Here is a 26,179-nt window from a genome sequence, read left to right as displayed (position 1 = left end):
TCTCCACTTCCTCTCCTCTCACTCATGACCACAATCCTTTACAATCTGACTTTCTACCTCATCGATCAACTTAAACTACCTCTACAAAGTTATGAATGATCTCTTATTTACCAAATCCAATAGCCTTCTCAATCCTAACCCTTTCTCAACTAATCTACTGCATTTTGACACGTTAGATTACCTTCTTTTCCTGGATATTCTCTCTTCTCTGGCTTCTTTTCTCCTCCCCCCCTCAAATTTATTTGTTTTCAATTTTCAACAATCACTTCCCTAAGTTTTAAATTTTCTCCCTCTCCCTCCTTCCCCAAGACGACATGCAATATTACATGTGCTCTACAAATACATTCTTATTAAACACATTTTCACATTAGTCATGTTGCACAGAAAAATTAAAACAAATGGGAGAAAGCATGAGTAAAATGAAACAAAACCAAACATAACAAAAGAGAAAATAGTGTGCTTCATTCTGTGCTCTGACGCCATAATTCTTTCTCTGGATATGGATGGCATTTTGTATCATGAGTCTTTTAGAAATGTTTTAGGTTCTTGCCTTGCTGTGGAGGATAAGTCTATAAAAAAATAGTCCTCGCACACTGTGACTATTACTGTGTATAACGTTCTCCTGGTTCTGCTCATTTCTATGGCTTCTTTTCTGACACAATGTTGTCCTAGTTCTGTCAAATTAATCCTTCTCAGTCTCCTTTACTTTCTCAACATTCACATTATATCCTGCCTTATGTATGGGTACACTTTGGGTATACCAAGTTCTGCCTCCTTCTCTTCTCCCTCTAAATTCTCCCTTAGCAAAGGTATCAAATCCCATCAGATATGTGTATACACATACCTATGCAGACTTCATGTAGATAGGGACATACATATATACTTATACATTCATTCATTATACATTCATTGTTTTGACCTTCACAACAACTGTGTAGCCAAAAATAAGGAAAAAGAAAAGGACAATGAATCATATTCTGAAAATGCAAAGAAAAAACAGAAATCCAGAGAGGATCATAAAACAAGCAGGGCAGTTCTGAAAGTTATCATTGAATTTATCCTATATTATAAAAGAAAAGCAAGGTATATATTACAGGAAATTCACAGTTTTAAGTTCAAACCTCTTTTCCTTCTCTACATTTTATGGAAATGCAGATCTTATTTGATTTGTCAAGTTCATAAAAAAAATTAATTTTTAAAAAAGAAAATGAGGAATATACCACTGTCTTCTAACAAATAATTTCCTATTAGGAAAGGCTAGAAGCAGATAGGTGGCACAGTGGGATCTAGTGCTGGGCCTGCAGTCAGGAAGACTCATCTTCCTGAGTTAAAATCTGGCCTCAGACACTTACTAGGTATTTGACTCTGGGCAAGTCACTTAACCCTATTTTCCTCAGTTTCCTCATCTGTAAAATGACCTGAAGAAGGCTTCTCCAGCATCTTTGCAAAGAAAACCCAAAAGTTAGATGTGACTGAAATGACAACAACAAAGTCCCCTAAATAGGTCTAAATAGACTTCATTCCTTCAGATCACTAAAATTCAATGAAAATCACTTTTTAATTTTCAAAAATAGCTCAGTAAATGCATACTAACTGTACTGAATAGTATATGAAGACATTGGTCAGAACTTAATTCTACCAGACTGCGTAACAATTTTTCTAGTAATTCTTAACAAATACTTTTTTCTTGCCTAATTTACATTTTCTCATTTATGTAATACTAGATTGAGTTAAATTATCCATAACTGTTCACTGTCTAGTCTGTCCAACTCATTTACTTTTTCTAAACAGTTAAATTACCAAATAATTTTGATGATTACTAAGGTCTAGGGTGCTCTTCATTCTCAAATATTTTCATTAATTCCCCTGATGTTCTAGACCAGGAGTGGGAAAACTGTGATTTGTTTCATGAAATATGAATTCAATCAAAGGGCCACACCTGAGAACCAATATGCCCACATGTGGCCTCAAGGATGCAGGTTACCCACCCCTATTCTAGATCTTTTGTTTCTCCAAACTGTTAAAATTCTGTCTAGCTGTATAAAGAATTGTTCTGGTAGTTTGGTTTGTATAGCCCTAAAATGTAGGAACTAACTTCATAGTATTGGTATTTTCATTATTTTGGCATCGCCCAGCCATAAAGCACTGAATTTTTATTTTCTTCTTTATCTCTTTTAAGAGGTTAAAAAGTAGTTAATATATATCTTTCACAGCTTTAATATGGGGTGAAAGGGAGGTGGATGGAAACAGGAAGAATTGGTGTCAATTTCAACAATAAGATCATTTCTATTACATGACCTAAAAGCTTTTGCAGAACAAAATTAATGTGACATGGGTAAGGGAATTACTATACTGAATATCATTAATACAGAGAAGCATAGAAAGGCTTGCAGGAATTAACCCAAATTTAAGAAAAATCATCGTGAATACACAATGACAATAATGTAAATGGACAAAGCAATCAAAAGTAAATGATGCCAAAATTATAGTGTTCAAACTAGCCCTTCACCCCAAGAAAAAAATATGAATACAAGATGGTGTCTCCTTCCCTTTTTTGCAGAAGGAATAATACATGTGAGACAATACTATAGATATATTGATATGTTTAATTCTGCTGAAAATATTTTTTTATTTTGTATTCTTTGTTATAAGGCATGAGTAGGCGTGGAAGAGATATAGTGGGAAATAAAGATGATAAAAAAACAAATGTAGCAGTAAAAAATTTTAAATAAATAACTATGGCATATAATTAAAAGAAGTGGAACCTAACGTATTTAAATAGGTATTGACATAGAAAAATGGGAAATGGTTAGAACACACAAAAGTTTAGAACCAACCACTGCAATAACTAAAAAATTCAGCCAACAAACACTTGACTTCTTTGCCAAGAAGATAAGACAACCAATGAAAGAAGGAAAGAAATCTTGAAGATTAGAGGGATAAAGATTTTAAATAGCATCACCATATAAAACAGAGCACAAAAAAAAATAAGTTTATTAGAAAAAAGCTTGCAAAAAGAACCAAGTAGGAGAGAAAATGCCAAGCATGTTGAAGAATATTTAATTCCAAGAAGGAAAACAAGGGCAAAGAGGGAAAGTTATCAGCGTTTCTGTAACAAGCTTATTTCTTCATCAGTGATAGCTAAACCACTGTACTTGGACATGTACTATAATCATTGATTGTAGATGGCATTATGTTTAATGCACCAAATAAACAGGACCATATATAATACTGTGCTCTATCCACACAAGAAAAATTGAGTAGATGATGGTCTTATTGTTCAGACTAAAAGATTACAGCCCATAGATCTGGCCCGTCAGTACACATAAACCCAGAGACACTTCAACTGAATAATTAAATGGGACCAAAACTGACTAGAAGACTAGATTTTCATTTAGGAAAAAGACACAGCACCAAGATGCTCCCTAAAGCAAAGGTTCATCTCCCAGTGAGTCAGCATAGGTAAATGCCTTGTAATATCATAATCTCCAAAGAATTAAAGTTGTAGAAAGCCCACAGGACAATGAAAATAAATGTATATGTGGGTATGAGTAGGGCGTTTTGATGCCAAGAGATCTGCAAGGTGAGTGGATCCCCTGTGTAGGAGTTACATTCAGCAATCATGTGTTTTAAATGCTGATGTATAATACTGGGCACTAGGCAAGATTTTACTGGATGAGAAGTAAACGAACTATGATTTGCACTATGAAGTTAACTTATCCATATCGAATACGCTATCATTCTGAGTCTTCCTATCTTTCCCTAGTTAACATTTGCTAGAAAGTACTGAGTCGCCTGATATACAAAGTTCTAATTTAGATATCATATACAAAAACAAAGGTCCAAGCACCACTTCATTCTACTACTCCTTAGATATAATTTCCTAATTTTAGATCTATTTTATTTGTACACATATTGTACTATTACTAGTATGGATATAAGACTATGATTTTTAAGCTTCCTGGAGACACAATGCCATATCATCACATTTGACTTCACAATTCCCCACAGCTTTAGAAAGTGCTTAGTGGCATTCATGTTACTTTTAATGACACCTTCTGAAATACACAGAGATAATGTGATATAAAATCATGTTTTTTAAACAATGACCCAATATTTATCCATGACCCAGGTCATGGATAAAAAATTAACAATGAAATGAAGACAGTATTCCAAAAGTAATGCTTAAGTACTTGAAGACATTAATGCTTATTTCAAATACTAGATACAATGTAGTATCAAAAATAGAAGAGTGGTAAAAACTTGGCAGTAATTGCCTTAAGACTTCTTCTGCCACTTTACTGCTGAGAATCTGTTTTCTACATGTTGATCATCTAAGTTCCTTTTTGTAGTTCGAAGGTTCTACTAATTCTATTATTTTGCTTAATTCAGGGTATTTATACAGTTACAAAACAGCCCAATGTGATCAGATGATAAATATAATAATATAAAAATTATTTTTCTAAACTTGAACACCAAATAGAAGTAAAAACACAACCTGTTGTGTTTGGCATTCCTTCTGTTCTCTAAACTGCATTAAAAAAATATTCTTGGTTATTTGTTAATTATGCTTATTTTTCTTTTTTTTTCCAGGTGAAAGGGAAGAGGGAAGAAAGGAGCAGAATGCAGAAGGAAGGAAAGGAAAAGAAGGGGGGGTGGGGTGGAGGAGGGAAGACAAAGAATAATGAAAAAGAATAATGCTCCTATTTGGTGTTCAAGATTAGAAAAATAATGATTTTATAATCAAAATAATGTATAATAAATATATGTATAATAAAATAATGTATAATTTTAGATTTGCTGATTCCATATTCAAATTGCCAAAATGTTTCATCTGATCACATTGGGCTATTTTGTAACTGTATAAACAACCTGAATTTTCCTCATTGGTTCTGCACAACTACAATATTTACTTTAAAAGCCAAGATCAACCCACTGGGAATCAATTACTATACTCAGAGGCTTCACTATGGGAAATAAAATGCTATCATTTGATATTAGTTCTACTTTATTTGATGGCACTGATGCAAACTGTTCAACAGATGAAAACGACAGAGCAAGACAATATTAACCTGTTCATAAAGAAAAAGGTGTCACTGCCTTGCAAATTAACTTAGGGTTACACAAATTATATTTTAGTTTCCCACTATCATTTGCCCAGATAATTAATTTAGAAAGCAAATTTGCCACCCACTGACTCATCAGTCATACTACACTGATTTTTAAAATCTGCCATCAGTTTCATACATTCTTGCATAATAAAATTTACATAACTCTTTATGTGAAGTAAACAAGGCAAGTTTAATAATTTCCATGTCAGAAATAATTAAGAGAAATAATTAAGAGAAATGAGTCTCAGAGAACTTTAAGAGTGAGATTTCCAAGATCACCAGGCTACCATCAAAAGTAGGACTCAAATACTTTCTGAATCTAAGTGCAGTTGCTCTTTTCAGCATACCATGCTATAAAGTCTATCAAAAGGCTTAAATACATCTCTTGCTGACATACAGGTATTAACCTAGCAGTTTGCTGATTTAACTGCTGCATATTTATCAACAATAATAAAGCTGAGGATTAATTGCTATAATAATCCTTCACAAAAATGGGGTTCCAATGTCTCTTTATGGCATGAAAGTGACCATAGGTGTTCAAAGGCTATATAAGCAGAGCAATACATATTTCAAGTTGTCTACTAAGCATGGAAGACTTCAAGATAACCTGAAAAACTGTTTGAAAGGGTAAGATCAGCTTATCTAAATATATAGTCAGATTCATCACCAAAAAGTTTGACGTAAAGTGAAATTTTTTTGGTCATATTCAATTCATTACACTGATAAAAATATGGAATGGCCATCATTCTGCTATGCTGCCTTTCAGCTTACTCAGTTACAGTAGCAGAAAAAAAGAAAAACACTTTTATTCAAAATAAACATACTTTACGATTGGAAAATAAAATGTACAATCGTTGTCTAACCTTCAAGTTGATAAGAAGTGGAAAATCTATAGTAACACTCATTCTACATCAAAAACTATAAAAGGAATTGGACTTGAAAGGATTAACAGTTCATAGTTTACTCTTAAAAAAAGGGTGAATAGTGGAGATCCCAGAGTTGGTTTCATCATACAAAGATAACAAGTAACATCATATCATTAAACACGTGGTTATCTCACCTCCCAGTCTGATTTTTTTTTTTATTAAAGGGGTCATCCTTTGAGTAACTTAAAGAAGACTATTCATTGAATGAGTGTATCTTACTCCAAGTAAGCCTGTGAAAAGACCAAAGCCTGAAAAGGCCAGTCTCATATTGCCTCCTGAGCCATTTCCAGTCCTCCTAATGAATATCATGCCACTGGATCCAGATGGCTCAGGAGAAGAAAATGAGGCTGGTGACCTTGCACAGCCCTCTCTCACTCAAATCAAAGCCAACTGCAAGTCATGTCATCATCTTGATGCCATGGGTCCTCTTTGAGAATGAAGGACAAACACAATCTCACCTTGGAATTAATGCTCACAATGAACAATTACATAGACAAATTGGTTTACGATCAAGAAATAAGAGAGATCAAAATTTTAAGTCTCCTCTTCTTCAGCCTCTTCTTTATAGAACCTCAAAACACAAGGGAAATGGCAAAGCCTGAATAACAATAGAAAACTGATTCCTAAGATAGTAGTCACTTCAGAATCAGGTGCCTCCGTATAGTCAAATCAACTAGTTAAAGCAAAGGTCAAAATTAATCAGAAGTCTAAAGAAAAGACATGGTGTAAATTTACAAGTGCTCTAATTGGAGTAAACAAGTTATTTGCTCCAAGAGATCACCATTTCTGAGAGAAGTTTAAACAATGCAAAAAAATCTGCCAGAGCTGAAACCAAAACAAATACATCAGAAAGCAGCCAGAGGCAATGCTTACGTCCAATAGAAGGCTCATTTTTTAAAAAATCATCAAAGGACAGATCAGAAGATTTAAATGCAATGTCTCCTCTAAACAGGAGGGGGAAAGTAGAAGGGGAAAATATGCATGCAGATAGACTGATTTGAGGCCTAGCTGAGTCATACGGGAGCAAAAGCAAGTGAAATTGGAAAGAAGCAGCAAATGTGAAACAGGACACTTCCATTTCTATAGAGATCTTAGAATCAAGGTCCAACGCACTACTAGTAGTGGAAAGCAACTATGACCCTTAAGATGAAGTTCAGAAGAGCAAGCAGGTAGATCTGACCACATATATTCATGTGGAATCTACACTGAAGACAAAGAAGCCAAGGTTCTAAAGGAATGAAAAGGCTCAAAATTAGATTTGAACTAAAACGTCACAAATTATAACTTTTTCATCACTGAAAAGTATTTTTTAAAAGTTATCTACATACACATAAGGAAATAAGAGAAAGAAATCAGTTTTTGCAACCTTTTACCATGATTCACATCTTCACAGTTATATTACTATCCAAAATTAAAAGAAAAAGAAAAAGATCTGGTTGTGCTCATTGAGTGATTTTTTTTTTAATGTGGCCTTCAAGATTCACTACAAAGTGTCTCTTACACATGCTAAAAACAAATGAGATGCTAAGAGTAATCTAAAAACAAGATTTCCATAAGGATACAAAGATCCTTCGAACGCCAGTTTACATTACTAATTACATCAAGTCAAAAAGAATTAAAAAGCCTCCAATTAAATGCAGTTTATTTGAAAGACACTATTCTAATCATCCAAAGTTGAGAAAAACATTGATGAAAAGCACACTCTAAGGACTGTATTTTGCTGCCAGTCATTTTTAACAACAATAGCAAGCATTTATACAGTACTTTAAGATGTGCTAAGCACTTTACACATTGTACCTTGGATAGTCATTACAGATGAATAGGCTAGGGCAAGAACTAAAAAAAGCAACAATGGTTAAGTCCCTTCATATGTGGGAAAACATACAGGGATTTCAAACATGTCAATTCTGCTCAGTCACAAAGCTCCCCTTAACAAATATTATACCAGTAAAGGTTTTTAAATCAACAAATTGCCTAACAGCATCATATTTAAAGAATCATAACTTGACAAGGCCCAAAGTCAAACAAGAGGAGTTATTAATTAACCAGGTCTTAAAATTCCCTACAACCTACTACTCATTCACCTCAATTATACCTTTCTTCCTCTTCCATACAATTAATACCCCCACCAGAAAAAATTTAAATTATAAATAAAATATATTCTAGATGTTGAATTCTGATCTCCAATGGAATCCCAAAGCAAGAAAAACTACATATCTTGTTTAGCATCATCAGAGAGTCTAAGGCAAAAACAATGTCTTAGTTTCTTCACTTGTCAGATATATAAACTGGCCAAAACTTGTATAAGCTATCATTTCTGTAAAAGGAAATTCAAGCAGGAAAACAACATTTAGAAGTAGAAAGTTTAAGTTTCAAATAGTATTTGAAAGCACAGAAAACCTACTAGTCCACTTCCCCAAATTAAATTCTTAATAGTTCATACTGGCACATCATAAGCATTTCTTGAGCAAAAACAAAAAACCAAACCTCTAATTTCACACATATAAAAATTGTGAATCAACTTTTAAGGAGGAATACAAAACAACCTGCATCACTACAATATTCAAATGTTTACAGATCATAAATAAAGTATTAAAGGTCCAGAACAGTTGCCTTTAGCTTAAAAGTTTAAACTGGAGAAGGAATTACATAACTACGAAGGACATGGAAATGGTTTATTTAGATAAATCTATTATTTAATGCCTTCAGTGGTTCAAGTAATCCTTTGCAAAAGACATTCCATTATCTAAATACAAGAAGCATCTAAGGCAACTGTGTATCTCCCCCAATATAAAAAGTTAACATCTAAAAATTGTTCATTCATTGTTAGCTGATCACTTACAATGTGTAAAATGTGAGACTATACCTTTACATTCCAAAACATGCAAAGCTTGAATACAAGATTTCCTACTCAAAAAAATTAAGGTATTAAAAATAGAAGCAAAAATGCCACCATGAAGAAGTATTACCAAAACACTCAAATACCAGAAATAAAGCCAGAACAGTCAAATATTCTTTCTACTTTACTATGATAACTCCCTGCAAAATTAATGGACACAACAAAATATGACCATATTTGATGCAATATTGTCTGCCTTTAGCCCTCCCCTACATTTTTCTACATCAAAGATGGAAGCTGCATTTTTCTCCAGGTCCAAAATTTGGTCATTATCACTATTTAGCATTTCACTTTTCTTCCAATTTTTTTTTCACTTAAGTTATTGCAAGAGTGTCTACAAGCACACAAATATATAAACATACACAACCCCCTGATAGAATATAAGTTTCCTGAAAGAAGGAATTCTTTTATTCTTTATCTTTATATTTCCAATGACCAATACAGTGCTCGGCACATGGGTGTTTTAAATACATGCTTACTGATTAATTTTTCTACTTGTTTTGCTTACTTGATTCTGCATTTACTCATATCTTTTGCTTGTTTCATATTTATTGCTCCTCATTGAAATACCATAATTTGTTCAACTTTTCCCCCTAAATGGGCACCCACATTTTTTCCAGTGTTTTAATAATACAAAGAGTGCTGTTAAAAATAGGTTGGGCAAGATGGTGACCTAATCTCTCAGGATGAGTCAAATCACACAATTTCCACATACCTTGGGTCAAGGTAAAACCCTTAAGTTCTTATCAAAACAAACTGGTCAAGAAATCCACTAAGAAACTCAGTAGGTGATTTCTTGAAAAAATAGCAATCTTGGGGTGAATTGATTCTATTCTAAGAGTATGAAGAAAGAAGAATAAAAAACAGGAACATAGTAGTGAAGAAAAAAGGGGATGGAATACGCTGTTTTTTCCACAATTGGGGTCCATGATAATATACAAACATGAAGATCTCAGCGGGGTAAAAATAGACATCAAATGAACCTAAAACGGACAAAGGAGGAATGAACACACATATACTAACACAAAGTTTGGTGTAGAAATTCCAGTTCAAAAGGGAAACATCACAAGAGAGAGATTGGGGGGAGGTGTTAAGAGGGAAGATAATATCAAGAAGGTAGCAGTCACAAGCAAAACAACTATCCTCATTCTGATGACAGATACAAAAAAAAAAAAAAAAAAGGGAAGTAACTAGATAGAATATAATGAAGTGCCTTAGTCAATTAGGGAACATGGGGTACAGGTATAGTTAAGGGAATGACAAAAGAATCCTGGGTAATACGAAGCAATGCAAAATGAAGTTAACAAGACCAGAAGAAAATTTATATAAGGACAGCATTTTAAAGAAAAACAAAAGGAAGGACTTAGAACTCTGTTCAAGACAATGACCAACCATTCTCATTATCTGGAAGACTTATGATGAAGCACGTTAACCTATCTTCCAACAAGTGACCAACACAAGATGAAGACAAACATTTTTGGACATGGCCACTACATAAATTAGTTTTGCTTATTTATTACAAGGAGGCTTTTTTCATCCCTTTCTCTTAGTTAATGGGAAAGGAGGGATGGTGTGAGAGAGTTATCAAGGGCTTACCAATAATGTTTAATGAAAAAGAGGGTCATTTTTGCACCAAAAAATGCATAGAAGTGAACCAAAGCAAATTCAGAAGTTAGAAGAGACAAGCAGGACAGTTTAAAATTAACATGCAGAATTTACTATATAGTTAAAAATGGGAGATTTAGTTTTATAGAGAATCTTCTTTTCATGTTTTGCTGGGTAGAAATGTTCCCTTTTGGTGTTCTGGTGTTTCAATTCATAATTTTTTTTTTAATTTTTAAAAAACTTTTGAATATGTGTAATAGAGACTTCAAAAGCTTTCACATACATTGTTACTACCATTTTTCTTAGTGTTTGTCTTAAGTCACCACAATCTCTAACTCTGTTACATGACCAAGAAAGTATCTCCAAAAATAACATATAAAATTTACAGAATTAATTTACAGAATAAATTAAAGCAAGGGTGTTCCATTTTCAAACAATCGATCAACAAGTACTTATTAGCTCCTACTTCTTTTTCAGGCACAGAACGAGAAACTGATAAAAGTAGAAAAGAGTACTTAAAACATGCTCATGTTCAAGCACAGAAAAATGGCAGTGACAATGTACATAAAAACACACATCATAAACAATAAGTTCTTACACACATAAACATAAGTACATAAACGAAAATTAAATTTTGGGCAGTCTAGAAGGTAAGTAACACTAATAGGCAGATCAGCAAAGTACTCATCAAGAAGATGGTAGCTGTGCCACATTATAATGCAAGAGAATACAAGGTAAAGTTCATTTCAAGTATGGAGGGCAGGCAGTGAAAAAGCCAACTGGTATGTTCAGAGGGGAAGTAATGTTCAAGAGTTCAGGAGGGGAAGTAATGACCTGTGAACCTCGATATAGGTTGGTAAGTTAAAGAAAATTTATATTTTATTCTAGATATTGGTTGAGGATTAGAGTCATATGGTCAGATCTGCATTTAAGAAAAACTTATTTTTCACTACAATTATTTGATATAGTTCTACAAGTGCTAACTACTATAATAACAAAAAATAATTGATAGAATATACAAAGAAGCAACATTTTCAATATTAACAGATGACTTATTGGCTTATAGAAACTTAGAGAGTTAAAAATTAACTATTAATAAAAACTATTAATAAATTCAGCAAAGTAACAAAATCTAAAATAAACTCATGTCTTTCAGAACATTACCAACAGGAGAGGATTCTGGAAAGATGGCAGAGTAGGTCAGAAAATTTCAAGCACTCAAGATTGTCTTCTACAAAAGAGTAAAAATAGCTCCTTAGGGGGAACAAAGTGTGGGTGGAGATAAATAAGAATAGGGGGGGCAACCAGAGTCTTCCTGGGACGATTTGGGAAGATCAGAAGAAAAACCCTAGGACAAGGTTTAGTCCCCGTGAAGAGTAAACACTAGGGTTCCATTTTTAAAAAAAGTTCAAAGCTGCAAGTCCTGGGTTAGTTGGTTTGAGAGGCTGCATCTTCCCCAACTACAAGTACTTTTACCCTGGGGATAGTGAGCTCCTTTGAGCCCAGGAAGACTGAGGGAATATCTGTGGATAAGGAACGCCAGATCCAGCTGTGCTTAAAAAAAGGCGGTGGGAGTAAGTTGGGAAGGAACCAGCACACATGCAGTGAGTGTAGAAAGCCCCTGGCTTCGGGCACTTACAGTAGGTTGGAGGTTTGACTTCAGTTCCAGGGGAGAGGGGAGAACTGAAGATCTGAGGCAAGAGGCACCATTTCCCACACCCCAGGGCTAAAAAATGCACAGGCAAAGGATTAAGAATCCAACCACAGAAAGCTATTATGGGAATATAGATGACTAGGGTTATCTTCAGAGGATACTAAAGTAAAGAAAGTCCCTAAGAAAGAATACCACCAAATGGTCACCTACCCAAAAAGAATTCATAGAAAATCTTAAAAAAGACTATAAAAATCAAATGGCAGAGATGGACAAAAAATTTTTTTAAAAAATCCAAGAAAAACAAGGTTATGAAAGGAAAGTCAACCAATTAGAAAAGGAGATCTAGAATCTTAAGAAAATGACACCTTAAAAATTACAACTGGGCAAAGTGAAGCCAGTGAAATTATGAGATCAAGAAATAATTAAACATAACATGAATAATGAAAAAATATGAGAGAAAGTGAAACATCTTGTAAGAAAAACAACAGATTTGGAGAACACATCAAGAAGAGAAAATACAAAAGCAATCAGACTAACGTTATGAACAAAAAAGAAGAATCTTGATACAATAATACAAGAAATAAATTTTTAAAATTGTCCTGAAGCATTAGAACAGGGTGGGGAAGTAGAAATAGAAAAAAATCTATCAATCACCACTTACAAGAGATCCTATGAGGAAAAAACTCACAGGGAATATCAGAGTTACATTCCAAAACTCCCAGGTTCAAGAATAAAATATTAAAAGCATCAAGATTAAAATAATCTAAATACGATGGCACCACAATTAGAATCATGCAAGACCTAGCCGCAGAGACAGTAAAGGACCACAGGTCTTGGAACATAACATATCAAAGGCAAAGGAACTGGGGCTCCAGAAGAAAATATCATACCCTTCAAAGTTAAGTACTATCCTGAATGAAAAAAAAATGGATATTTGATAATCTCTCAGTCTTTCAAGACTTTGTTAAAAAAAAAATAACTTGAACTTAATAGAAGATTCAACATACAAGAACCAAAAGAAATATAAGATACAAATATAAGGTACGTATACTGACTATAAGGGATTCATAAGGACAGACTGTTTACCCTTTTATAAATGTAAAATGTGTCTAAGTTTCTGAATAACTGGGTAGCTCATAAGAAAGATTGAGGTAAAACAGTATGATGTGAATTAAAAGTAAAATCATTTATAAACAGCTAAAAAGAGTCATTATTTTATACAAATGATGTGTACAAGGAAGAATCAATAGAAGAATTACATGGGGAGGAAAACTGGTAGTTCTGGTAACCTACTTTCATCAGGAACGTGTTTTAGAGGGAATAATACATATATATTTAAAAGAGCATAAAAGTCTTCTAAATTCAGAAGAAATAAAAATGATAGGGGCGTAGGGAGGGGGAGACAACAAGAATGGGATCTTTAAAGGGGAAAATGAGGGAACAGCTAAAAGGTAGGTATAGAAGGGTGTTTAGATTTATGGGAATGGGAATATAGGGATGGGATCCTTAGAGGGATAGGCAAGAAACAGGAGGGCAAGGTAGTGTGTATAAGTAAAGTAGAGGAGGCAGGAGGAATAGGATACAAGAGATATATGCACAAATATAAAAACAAAGATCAGGAGCAGAATATGTTTGGGAAAGTACACGTCTACACATGTATGTATATTTGTATATGTCTATATATCTATAAACATAGAGAAACATCTAAATTTTATTGCAGCCTTCTGAGGGTAGGGGGAGGGGAAAAAAGAACAAAACAAAAAAAATCGCAGCAGAGAACAAAAGAAAACTCACAAGGAAGCAAAGAAAAGTTTGACAATTCTCAACACAATGTGTATTACTTATCATACAGGTTTTTCTTGAAATGAACATTTACTGTTACATATTTTGAATCTTTTTATGTTCCACTATGCACACAATATATTTTTCTCTTACTTTATATTTAAGTTCAAATATAAGCTTATGATATATTTTTGTTTCCTTTTTTCTATTCTGTATTTGTTCTGACCCTTGAGTCTAAAATATTTTTTTAAGTAAAAAAAATAACATTACCAACAAGATAGAGAAAAAATTAATCTTTAATTGGAGAGATATTAACTTTTCATGGTTGACCAAGCCAACATAACAAAAATTACAATATTAGCTAAATTAATCTACACATTAATGTCATAACAAACTATTTTATGAACCTAGGCAATATAATAAAGTTCATTTGGAGGAAGGAAAGGTCAAAAATCGTAAACGACATGTTGAAAACAAAAGGGAAAAAGAAGAGTCCAAGGATCTTATACTATACTAGAAATGCCAATAACATCATCAAAACTGGTCAGAAATGATAAAAAATAGAAAAGGGAATCAATACAACAGATTAGGTACACAAGACCTAGAAGTCATCAAACATAGTAGAGTAGCATTCCACAAACCTAAGAACACAACTATCAGTTGTATGACTCCTTATTTGACAAAAGATACTGCAAAAATTGGAAAGCAGTCTAACATAAAATAGGTTTATACCAAAATCACATATTCTATGCCACAATAAACTTCAAACGGAAATATTATCTAAACATTAAAAGAGTAGGGAAAGGAGAACTTCCTTAATTATGATGGGGGCCAGTTCTTGACTAAACCAGGCAGAGATGATCACTGGAGACAACATGGGCAATTCTGATTAAATTGAAAATCTTTTCCATAAACAAAATCAATGAAGTAAGAATTTAAAAGCAAAAAATGAAGTGGGGAGAAAACTTTTGCAACACTTTTTTTCTTATAAAAATACGATATCTAAATGTATTTGGATTGACACAAATATAAGAACAAGAGCCACCCCTAAAGAGAAAAATGAACAAAGAATGGGAAGTGACAAACTACTAGCAACAAAAAAAATGCTCCAAATCACTAACAATAGAAGTGCATATTATAGCAACTCTGGAGTGCCACAAGGATGTTGATAGTAGCACTTTTTGTTGTATCAAAAAATTGAGAACTAAGAGGCTTGCCATTAATTAGAGAAGGCTGAATATGACTTGGGAAAATTTGGGAAGATTTTACAGAGAAAAATGTTCATATATAGAAGAATATATGACCCACAACGAGGTAAAGACATGAAACATCGTAAGACATGAAAACTTCTTAAAGTAATTACCAATCATGACTTCAGAAGAGACTAATGACATGGCGTATTTCCCAGCTATTGTTACAAAGTATCTGAGGCCGTATTTGAATCAAGGTCTTCCAGACTTCAGCAATTCATCTAATGCACCACCTAGCTTGCCACCAGCTAAGTTTTAGGACTAATGTCAGACATATGTATTAGTTATTTCACATTCAGAGTACAGGAGCACAGATTTAGATTTAGAAGGGAATTTAAAGGACATCCAGTGCCAAACCTTCTCATTTCAAAGAAAAGAAAACTGTGGCTTAAAGAGTTTGTTAAAAGACTTGCCCAAAGTAAAAAAGGCAGTGGATAAAGCCCAGATATGAACCTGGGTCTTCTAAATCCAGGGCACTAGATACTACCACTATCCAGCAGGTAATGTTGGTGATAAAGGCACTTACTTTAGAAGCCATTTGCATAGGTGATAAATGAGGCTAAAGGACAAATGATGATAAATGATAAATAAATAGGATAATATCACCTATGGAGAAAAGATAAAGTGCCAAGAACCAGGCATATAGGGAAGCACATTCTCCAAAAAATCAAAAAGGAACAATCACAAAGGTAAGGAAATTCAGGAGAGGAGGTCATGCTCTAGAAGCCAAGGAAGGTAAGGATTCAAAGTGGTAGTGTAAAATGCTGCAAAAAGATTAAGGATGAGGACAACAAGATATGGGATTTGGTTAGGTTACTATTGACTTAGCGAAAGCACTTTCTAAAAGACAAGTGCCAGAATGCATGGAGTTGAGAAGTAATTTGATATTCAGGAAGAAAATGTAAACTGTAGATTACACTATCAGTTTACCACTAATAGGAGTAGTAAACATGAGATGATAGCTATAGCGAAAAACAAGTGTCAAAAGAAAACGTTTTGGTTTTTTTTAAATAAGGTAGACATGTACATGTTTGCAAATAGGTGGGGAAAATGAAGTGTGAAAACAGATGTAAAAGTAGAGATGAGTAATGGAATTAGGTCCCCAACGGGGCGAAAATATGATTTCATTTTTAAACCTGAAGGAATAAGAATGGTTAAGTATTTTAAAATTTTCAGAAATGAAGGAACTCATATCTCTTCCAGCAAGACAGGTAGGCCTAGTCTGAAATAATATAGTAAGACATGACACACATTCTACTTGAAAATAAAAACATAAAATATTAATAAATCCAACTATCAGTTAATAGGTATCCAGAATCAAAATTTTAAATTAAATCTTCATTTTAGACGTTAGTTTCAACTAACCTCCTCTTCCCCATCTAAATATACTTAAAATTATTCTTTAGGACATATGGCAAAATTAATATTAATTTTGTAGGCAGAATATGAAAAAATTCTTTGTATCAAACTTCTCAGACAGTGGCTTTGGTTAAGATATGTGTCTCAAGACCTACTGCAGTTCTGAGCAAATAAAGCTTTAAATAAAGTTTGGGACACACTATTATTGACAAGGTACATCTAATAGCAAAAATCATTTCCCACTAGACAAATTGCCCAAGAATATGAAGTTTTCAAAAGAAATTTCAAATGATTAACAAGGCTCCAAATCAAACAATAGAAATTTGCAAATCAAAATAATGCTGAGGTTTTATCTCACACCCAGAAAATTGGCCAGGATGACAAAATACAGGAACAATCACTGTTGGAGGAATTATAGGAAAATAGTACACTGGTACATTGTTGGTAGAACTGGGCATCAGCTTTTGGAATTATGTAGAAAGTTACTGAAGTACCTATACTCTTTGACACAACTAAATCCCATTTTCTATAGGAAACCTCTTCTAATCCCTCTTAATTCTAGTATCTTCACTCTTTTGATTATAGGGTTTATCCTCTATATAACTTATTTTTATGTATCTATATGGTTGTTGCCTCTCCAATCAGATTGTGTGAGCTTCTTGATAGCAGGGACTATCTTTTGCCTTTCTTTATATACCCAGAATTTAGCACAGTACCTGGGATATAGCAGGAGCTTAATAAATGCTTACTGACAGACTGAGATTCTACTATTAAGCTTAAACACCAAGGAGATCATTGGGAACAAAGTCATCATACCCAACAAAAATATTTATAAGTAGCACTTTTTTGTGGTAGCAAAGAATTGAAAGCAAAGCAGATACTGAATGGGGAATAGCTAAATAATTTATGGTACATAAATATAATGATTACTATGAGATATGAAATGAGGAACATGAATACAGAGAAGCATGAAAAGAACTGATGCTGACTGAAATAAGCAGAGCCAAGAAAGCCTTATACACAATGTCAATGTAATATACTATGTGAAAGTAAACAAGAAGTACCACAAATCAAAAATAAATGTTGCATGTATAACTGATATCTTATTTTTTGTCTTCACAATGGATGGGGGAGAGGTGGGAGAGAAGGAATTCCAAACTCAATTTTTTTAAAAACTAATGCTAAAAAATAATAAAATTTTTGAAAATGAAGAATGTTTCAAAACTATAAACAAGAATGGCCCCTAAATAGAGATATGAGAGAGTATCTCTGCCCTACTCCTATGAAGAGGTGGAAGGTCCATGGCTGTGGTTTATTACATATGTTTTCAAATTTTTTCAATGAATGAGTTTTGTTGATCTATTTCTCTTCTTCTTTTCTTTTAAAAAAAATTTATTATATGGGATGTTGGCTCTCTGGGAGGGGGAAGGGAGAGATATTGGGAGAAATTTGGGAATGTAAAAGAGATACAAAAACAATTTTATTCTTAAAGAAATCTTAATTTTTCAAATCTCACATCCTATCTCTGTACCAATAAATTAGAATGTTTATTAGAAATGCTAATGGTTAATAAATGTTAGAGAACTAAAGAGCAGGTCAATATACAAAAGTGCTATTTTGGGGTAGAAAACATTAAAACTAAAAATACATTGAGTTGTTTTACATAATAGTGACTGAATGAAGTAAGCCATAGACACTTGCCCAATCTCCAAATGAAAGGAAATAATGTATTTGTGAAATGGTTGGGGTAAGGACCTAGGTTCAGCAGAATAGTTAAAAACTGATCAGCCCTTACAAAGGTCAAGCACCCAGAGTTAAAATGACCTTGCAGGCCATCTGGCCCAATCTGAAATGTTATCCCTTCCTTTATCACCACCAAGTGGTTAGGTGCACAGGCTTTGCTTTAACACCTCCAATACCACACTGTGAGGTCCAAATCTGTTAACTTCTTGCCTATTTCTACTCTCCTTTGGAGGTACTCTAGGTTAGTATCTCCTAAAAAACATAGTTCCCAAATTGAGCACAATATTCCTGATGGAGTCTAACAAAGAATACAAACTGATTATTTCCCTTTACTTCCACTATTAGAGCCTAAGAAGTGACCGGCAGATTTGGGCTCAATTTTAGACCTTCCTAACAGATAAAGTTATCTGAAAACATTGTAGGTAGTCTTTAAGGAAGAGTTCCTTAGTATTAAATATGTTCAAGCTAGAAACAAAGCAACCACTTATGAATGTTGAAGGGCATTCATACATTAGCTAATGTGTGGTCAGACTAGATTAACTGTTTCTTCCATGTAGAGAGTCTGATATACTTTTAAGAGAAAACTGTTCTACTAAAGCACTCTTCCCAGGCATCTCACAAATGCATATATTGTGTCATTAGTCAAAGAACAGAAATAAGACAGAATATAAAACTTATAGAATACATTTAAAGGAAGATCACCTAGTGGACCAAGATACAGGGGCCCTGGCAGGCCACAGTCAACATGTGGACACAAAATGAGAAGAATTTCCTCAGACACGCATATAAATCAGTCCCACTTTGTAGTTCCTCCGACTTTTCTCTTGTAAGTTACCTGGCCCACACAAAAGAAAAAAATCTGTCCTTAGATCAGTAGCTCCATGATCTCTAATCAAAATACCTGGTACCTGACCCAGATACTTAAAATATTTTTCCTAACCAACCAAATATGATTAGAGAATATTTAAATAACCACTGGGACTAGTGGATATGCCAATATCTCTTCCACCTGCTAAAAAGAGAAAAACTAAATTAACTCAACCTACCTTATCTAGTAAGATTATACTATTAGCATCCATCAGTCACTACTGCAGAACTTGCTTAAAATATTCATTTTACAATTTCATATTTTTATGGAACACAAAAAACTTCAAGCACAAAATTTTTTCAATTAGCACAAGTTTAAATTTCACAGACAAACTTATACCTAGAGTCAATTAAGAAAACAAGGACAGAATGTAGATCCCCTAAAAAAGGGTTCTTAATCTGTGGGTCATTAACTTTTTAAAAAATATTTGGATAACTACATTTTAATAGTTTCTTTTGTAGCCCTACGTATTTTATTTTATGCACTTAAAACACTATTATGAGTAATCTATAGCCTTTGCTAGTCCGGCAAAGTCAATGACACAAAAATGGTTAAGAACCTTTGCTCTGAAGAAAGTCATTCCAGTCAATATCTGAAATGGAATGAACTAAATTTGGCAAACCTTCACAGATCTTGGGGGGATACCTCAGTAATGATATAAATATAAGATGGTATGCTGACATGTAACAGATTACCTGAACAGCTTAAATAATTTAAAATTACTTTCAGAAATATTTTAACAAACACTCACATACGCAACCTTCAGCCCAATCCACAAAAACAGATCCCCAACAATCTCAATCTTTCATTTTCATTAGTAATAAACCCAGTCTTAGGAAAAAAAAAAAACATCAAGCCATTCACATGTCTTAAGAATTTGCTTCTTACTACATTCCATTTTAGTACAGATTCTTTTTGTACCTTTCATTAACTAAAATTTAAATTCAAATCTCTTTGTTCTTTGTAAGCTTTACTTTGAATTTTCACTGAACAGTCATTTCATGGGGACAAGAGGTCCTGTTTTGTTTTGTTTTTAATTAAGACATTTACATTATATGGGAAAACATAATATAGTAAAATAAGTGTGGACTGACCATCAGGATATCGAGGTTAATCTCAACTCTGCCACTAAATGTCCATGAGTACTATTTCACTGACCTGAGCCCGTTTCCTTCTCTGCAAACAGAGGGAGTTACCCTAAGTCTCAAATGTCTCTTGAAGCTCTAAACTCCTAGGAGTCCATGACCACAAAGGACTATAAGAAAACACATCAACCTGAATAAGAGAACGTAAAAATTAAAGACAATAATTATATAGAAGTAATTCTAGTCTAAACTGAAATGCTTTACATTAGAACATTAGTTTAAATTATCTGACTTTCTGATATAGGCCAACATTTTATAAGTGACTAATAGTAAAATGTCTCATTGTGATTCTACAAAAGAAAGAATCTCTGCCTGAAGGGACTGACTAGAAGGGGCCCTAAGAAAAATAAACACCAAAACCAAATTTGAATAAAGTACCTAATGGCAAGTGCCAAAAAGCTAAAGGATCAAATGAGATATAAATGACTTTCAGGTAGGGTCCATCAAAGAAAATTACTTTAAAGATGGAGAGGCAGGGCAATCCAAGGCAAAGAAAGCTAGATCAGAAGTGCCCAGAAGTCCAAGTTAAATCGTTTGCTGCTTCCTCACTGTGCTCAAACTAACTTCATGTTATTTACAGGTATACCCACCCCTCTGTATAAATTCAACTCTCACTAAAGAATACAAAAAAAGGGAAACCACTTATTAGAAGTTATTTCAATTTCATAAGAAAGTCAATTAGTTACTTTGTTGATTACTCAAGGCAATTAACCTGAAATTTTAAAGTGGTTGAAAAAAGAATTTCATATTGCCTTAACTAAAGTAATAAAGGTAATGTACTACAAAAAAATTATTTCATTTCATCTGTCATATAACAGAGTTAAAGTCGTAGTGATTATGTTGTTTTCCAAATAAACACACAAAATGCAAGTTATAACCCATCAGTGGTCAAGTGAGCCCACAGGTCTTAACAAGCAAGTATTGGCAGGACAGCCTGAGGGGCATTGTTGGGAAGTCCAGCATGCATCAGTAGGAATGTAATGACTTGTTTACAATATGATACTATATTGCATCATCAAAATTTCAATGCAATGAAAAACCCACCAATTTACAATAAATTATTAAATTAAAGATGCATCATTTAAAAAAAATTTTTTAAATAACACACATTTCAAAAAAAATTGTTAAAAGGTTAAAGAAAGTAAATTTTCAGGGGGGCTGAGAAATTTTTTTTGAGGGAGGCCAGTAGGCCAAATAAGTTTGGGAACCTCTGAGCTTGGTGGTATAGTGGAAGACAGACTGGAGAGTCAGGCAGACATGGTTTTAAATCTCACTTCGGAAAATAGCTATTTGTCCCTGGGCAAGTCACAGCCTCTGAAGCTTAGTTTCCTCATCTGTAAAACAGGAGTATCAACAGCACCTATCTCACAGGGTTCTTATCAAGAACAAATGAAACACCTATACAAAGCACTATGAAAATCTTAAATGTCAGTTACTATAATTAATATTTTTATATATCTATGCCATCACCCTCATTAATAGGATAAAGCTGATCATAGCAAAGGCACACAAAAATAAATTTTCATCCCTCTTTCAAGGATCTACTAGATAGCTCTTCATTTGTGTTCAGTATCACAGTTAATATCCATCTGTCCTTCCGGTTTTTAAACAACTATAAGATTAAAAACACATGGGGAAAATATCTGAACACTAACCACCTTGAAGTATTTATGATTCAATGTTACCGAACACTAACCAGCTTGAAGTAGTTATGATTCAATGTTACATCAAAAAAAGGTGCTGAAAAAGAACAAGGTATCCAGCATAATTCAGGATCTTTATTTTTTACATTAACAGGTCCATCTATTGAAAAGAGTTGTTTATTATTAAATCTAATATTTTTAAAGATATTTATATTCCTTTTAAAAGAAAGGGCAAGAAAATCAAATTAATCATTAGCCTTACCTTCTTTAGAAATTGCTAGATGAGTTTGGAAGCTTTATTTCACACGTGTAATTTTATTCCATTTTAAATGCATTTATACATCCTTCCATTCTCAGAAATACTACACTTTAACATACGAAATTCAGTGGCTTTGGATTGGATGTGATTAACTTTTCTTGAGTATTTGGTGTTTACTGCATATTTATGCAATAACCTGCAAAACTGAAGCAGCGCCCCTAGCGAGAGTCCTATAAATCCCGATTAAACAAAATTCCATGGTTTCCCAAAATACATTGTTGAGAGGTATGGCGTTCACTTTTGTCACTTTATTACTTTATACTCTGGAAATCTTAGCTTTAAGGAAAAGAAAGTTTCAAACACAACGACAAATTACAACCATTAAAGTCTAATTCTCATTTAATAATCAATACAGAAAAATATATCTAACATCAAATCCAGAGACTTTGGAAATCAAGGCAAATAAGGATCTTAAGTCTGTTCAGCATTGCCACACACTAGGATGAAACCACGGCAGCTCTCGGCACCCGAACTCAAAGCTTTAGGAAGCGTCTCATCACCCACGCGACGACGGGACCTCCGTTTTTAAACAAACAGAACACCAAATAACAGATTCGTTTTCCTTCGTCCAGCGTCTCCTGTGCCTTCTCGGCCAGAAGCGGGTGGCAGAGATGCCTAGGGCATCTCCCCAGCTCATCTTGAGTCGGCTCCGGTTCCCACCCGCAGACTCTAGGGGGCACCAGCCAAGTGCCCTCCCCCCGGTAACGTGAGCAGCTGCAGCCCGTCGTCGGGGGGCTCGGGCCGCTCTCGCAGCCGCAGGAGCCGCGTCGGTGGCGGCCGGGCCACAGAGCCCACCCCCGCCGCCTTCCCAGCCAGTCCCGGGTCTTCGCCCCAGGGGCAGCTACCACCCGAGCAATGGCTCCTCCTTCTCAAGACAACAGAGGCCGGCGGCGAATCCCGGAGGTTTAACACCCCCCCCTCACCCCGGGGCTAGGCCCGCAAAAGGAGACAAATAACGAGAAAAGGACTCACAATGGGGGACTCTCCTCCGTAGTTTCGGCCAAAGCTGGGCCAGATGGGGCTGGAAAGGATTTCTGGTCCTACGAAAACAGAGAAGAGATTTGAACGAGAATCAAGTGGCCCCAATAAGGCCGCGTCCCCCCGCCCTGGGGGTGGGGGTGGTGGAGGTCGGGCCTCATTTCCTCCCCTCCGAGCCCCGAGGGCCACCCCCCACCCCCCCGCCCCGGCGCCCGGGCCAGGTCTAGAGAGGCGACATGGGCCAGCACGCATCCGCGCCCTCTGCTCTGGGAGGGGGAAGCCAGAGCCTCGACGCCAGGAGGGAGAGGACGTTCCTTCCGAAGGGGGCCCTGCCGGCCTCCTCTTCCACGAATCCAGACGTCCGCACCGCACTCCCGGACACTCACGTCACCGCCGGCCCGCGATCTCCCCATCTGCCCCCAGCAGTTGCCCCGGGCCCGGGGTTGGCCCCCCCTGCAGTCGGCGGCCGGCAGCGCTGCCTCCCCGTCCGCCATTAGAGACCCAGGCAAACAATACGGGAGACGCAGGAGCGTCGCAGGGCAGCGCCTGGGACGGCGGGGGGCCGACGACCGGGTTCTCCGTGGGGAAAGGGGGCAGCCCCCCAACAACTCCGGAGAAATAGCGGCGGCAATAGCCCGCCCGAGGCGGGGGGAACCCGGGTCCCCACCGCCGCCGCCCCCCTCCAGCTCCCTCAGCGTCACCTCCCCCCTCAGAAACCGAGACGGAAAGGAAAAATACCCCGGCCTCCGAACGCCCCGACTGCCAAACCCGCGGGGCTGCCCCCTCCGCGGCCTCGTCTCCCCGCCGGCGCCCGGCCCTGCCCCTCGCTCAGCCCCGGGGCCCGGCGGACCGGGCCGTGCTGCGCCGCAATGGGCCTCGGACCCGAGAGGAGGGAGAGACCCCGGGGCAGCCCCCGAGGCCCTGCACGGCCGCAGCGCCGCACTACGGGGTAACAAGCCGGAGGAGGTGGGAGGCTCCTTCGGTGGCTCACCCGTCTCCGCCTCTCCAGTCGCCTCCTCCGGAGGCAGTGCTGCCCCCAGCCACCCCCACCATCAGCGGACCGAGCTGGGGAAAGAGTGGGGGATAATCCTCACCCGGTTCTGGCTGCGGCTCCACGGAACGAACCTCCCCTCCCCCGCCCCACCCCCCCCTTCGGTAACACGCACAACTCCACTCGGTCCAGTCCCGGGCTAAGCGCTGGCGAGGAGGAGGAGGAGGCGGCACAACCGAGCCCCACGAGGCTCCGCCTACCCGGACGAGGACTGGCTGCCGGGAGGCACGGGCGGGGGTGTTTAGAACGCGTCAATTGGCCAGCAGGATAATCTTTCACCGTCCCGCCTTCGCAGGGTGGTCTAAAAGGTCGTCCGTCAAACTTTGGCCACGCCCAGAGTCCCCCCTTCCACTCCTCCCCCTCTCCCCCAAACCCCCTCCCCCATCCTCATTCCCTCCCCACCCCAACCCCCCGCTGGATCTTTCTGGTTATGGCAAATGTGAATTTGGTTGCCCACTACCACCAGCCCAGGGTTGCTACTTAGGGGCACAGGCGGGTGAAAACAGAAGCTGTGGCAAATGGGAATGGGACTAAGGGGCCCTTCTGTCTTCACCCAGGCCTGGGCACTCAATCTTGTGCAGCAACTGCAGCAGCTAAAGAACTCTCCCTACAGGAATAAGTGGGGAAAGACACCAACAGCCCAGATGCCCCCAAATCCTTTTCCCCACCCCGACTCCAATCTCCCTTACGCCCCCGGAGATGGGGCAAGAAGTGGACAGGAGCTGCCATTGGAATGCCAGGCTAAAGGGAAGGGATGGGGTAAAACTCTTCAAGCCTCTTGAGGGAAGGGGAGCTTCACTCTTTCTAACCCTCTCCCCCCCCATGGGGAATACCCCCCTTTCCCTCCCCTCCTTGTCATGGCTGCAGGAGGAGGAGACGGCGTCCTCCATTTTGTCGGAAGCTGCTGTGGGAACTTGGGACCAATTCAAAACCAAACCCAGTGGGGCTAAAGCCACTTCCCCCTCTAAGCCCCAGCCTGGAGCGGTCGTTTGACCGTGGGGGCATTCCCTGCCTCGAGCATGTGGAGGTGAGGGGCTAGAGGAAGCCAGAGGGCTTGGAGAGGGAGGTGAGAGATCAAGGCGCTCCTCCCCGCCTCCATCAACCAAAATGGAGGAAGCTGCGGACTCCCCTGAAGCCTGGACTCCCGCTTGTTGGAGGGGCTGGAGCTTTCCCCTTGGTCTGTCACAAGACGGTGCAGCTCCCTCCGCCCCGGCAGCCTCCTCGCCTCCTCCTGCTCCCCCGTTCTCAGGCGGCCGTCTCAACAGCCTTCCACCACCTCTGGTCGTCCAAGGTTGGCTGGAGCTCCAGACTCTAGGCTCCTCCATGACCGGGGGGCGGGGCGGCCCCCAGGCCCCCCGGGCACGACCCGAGCTCGGGGACCCTCCCTGCCCCTCCCTGCCCGCCCCCGGGCATCGGGCAGCCCGAGGCCCCACGAGTTCCTCTCCCGGTATCCGTCTGATGCCGGCGGAATGGTGGGGCTCCACTGCCGAGGCTCCAGCGTGCCCTGCGGGGAGAAGCGCCGCGAGGGCGCTGCAGCCGGGCCCCAGCAGGAGCCTGGGGGCTAGAAATGACGGCCGGGCGGGCGAGGAGAGGCTGGGGAGGCCGCTCGCCCGCCTGCAAGCTCAGCATTGTCTGTCTAACCGCGGGTGCCGGAGCGCCCCGGCGACTGAACGCCCCGACTCGAGGCCGGGCGAGCACGAAGTTTTTAATGAAGTTAATCATCCATGAAGGGCGCTGCAAGACTGGTGCACGAGCCTTCCTAACAGATTCAATTTAGAGAGGATAATTTGGTAGAAACGGAAGATTTCTCGAATCAAATTATGCTGGGCTGGTTGGTCATGTTGGG

General features: G+C 37.7%; 1 protein-coding gene across 3 annotated transcripts in view; it reads right to left on the bottom strand.

Annotated features, from left to right (window-relative positions):
* ZMYM2 (zinc finger MYM-type containing 2) overlaps window positions 1-24,484 on the bottom strand; it is an 89,837-nt gene extending 65,353 nt beyond the window's left edge. For 2 of the 3 annotated variants that reach the window (XM_072611665.1, XM_072611668.1), the window contains exons 1-2: window positions 24,377-24,484; window positions 23,277-23,344 (exon numbers count right to left, since the gene is read on the bottom strand). The gene's annotated coding sequence lies outside the window, so the exon portion shown is untranslated. Of the gene's footprint in view, window positions 1-20,355; window positions 20,473-23,276; window positions 23,345-24,376 lie in introns of all 3 variants that reach the window. The other variant, XM_072611666.1, reaches the window with a different exon arrangement.
* Window positions 24,485-26,179: the final 1,695 nt, after the last annotated feature.

This window comes from Notamacropus eugenii, chromosome 5, assembly GCF_028372415.1.
Source record: "Notamacropus eugenii isolate mMacEug1 chromosome 5, mMacEug1.pri_v2, whole genome shotgun sequence".
Taxonomy (NCBI): domain Eukaryota; kingdom Metazoa; phylum Chordata; class Mammalia; order Diprotodontia; family Macropodidae; genus Notamacropus; species Notamacropus eugenii.
Note: the sequence above shows the minus strand (reverse complement) of the source record. Positions and strands in the feature narration are given on the sequence as shown.